The following is a 1154-nucleotide window of genomic DNA, read 5'->3' as shown; positions in this document are numbered from 1 at the left end:
GACCCTATTGGCTATCTACTAACACCTACTGACCATCTTACTAACTGGTGTGGATGACGAATCCCTGAGCCGGAGTCTGACTAAAATATCAGGTGACCTATGGGTCTTGACCACTAAGCAATGCTGAGTAGAACTGCTTAGTGGGCTGTCACCTGATTGACAACCGCGTCCTGGAACCTTCTAGCTGGTTCTCTACTATTCTGTGGATACTCCGGTATGCATCTAATCTATATCTTATCTATATCTGATAAGATAAGATAGGTGCATGCTTATTCTGGAATATATTTGAAAAACTGTGACAGGTGATAGCGTTTATCAAAATTGGTGATCACAAAAGTCGTCATGTATGTCTAGTAACAGACCTAGGAAACAAGGACATGATCATCGGAATGAGTTATCTAAGATAACATAACCCTGAGATCAATTGGGCTGCAGGAACATGGGAAATGACCAGGTGCAAAGAAAAATGTGGATTAACTAATAAGAAACATGATTTAGTGTCAGTACAATACAAGGAAGTGCACAAAATTGGTTTAATCTACAAAGATGAATTAGCCAATGCTTTTGAGATGACCCAACATCTCAAGAAGGAAAACATCAGGGATTCAGGAGGACTCAAAGTAAATTGGGTCCAGATTACAGAGGAGAATTATGACACGATCTCCGTAATCATAAATATCGCAGATAAAAAAAGAGTTCAAGACGTTCAAGCAGGATTAGTACCCACAAGAAGGCATTATAATTTTCCTACAAAGTCAAATGCAGAAAAAATGATGAGACAGTCATTTTAAAGTTGACAAAAAGGGGCACTTACTACTCTACTAATTCAACTGGTATAGCTACAGTGTAGTGATACTCTTTTTCACACCCCTGGTCCTTTTCACACCTATTGAGAAACTTATCTATTTCTACACCAATAAGCTTCTAATTTCTGTTTGAAGTTTGTTAAGGGACCTAATGATTGAGGATCAGGAGTTTGACTTAAGACTGATATTGATACCGATACTGATACATATAAGGCTAGATGTGTTATACTTGTACTAGACTTATAGACTGAGCCACTGTAACTAACAGTGGTTTGAGAGTGTATACTGGTTGAAGCAGAGCTTCAGACTAAGACTTGAATAGACAACTGAGTCTATTACAGAAGACAT

This window comes from Fibroporia radiculosa (genome assembly GCF_000313525.1).
Source record: "Fibroporia radiculosa TFFH 294 genomic supercontigs, scaffold55230, whole genome shotgun sequence".
Classification (NCBI taxonomy): domain Eukaryota; kingdom Fungi; phylum Basidiomycota; class Agaricomycetes; order Polyporales; family Fibroporiaceae; genus Fibroporia; species Fibroporia radiculosa.
The sequence above is the reverse complement of the archived record's forward strand: the minus strand, read 5'-3'. Positions refer to the sequence as shown.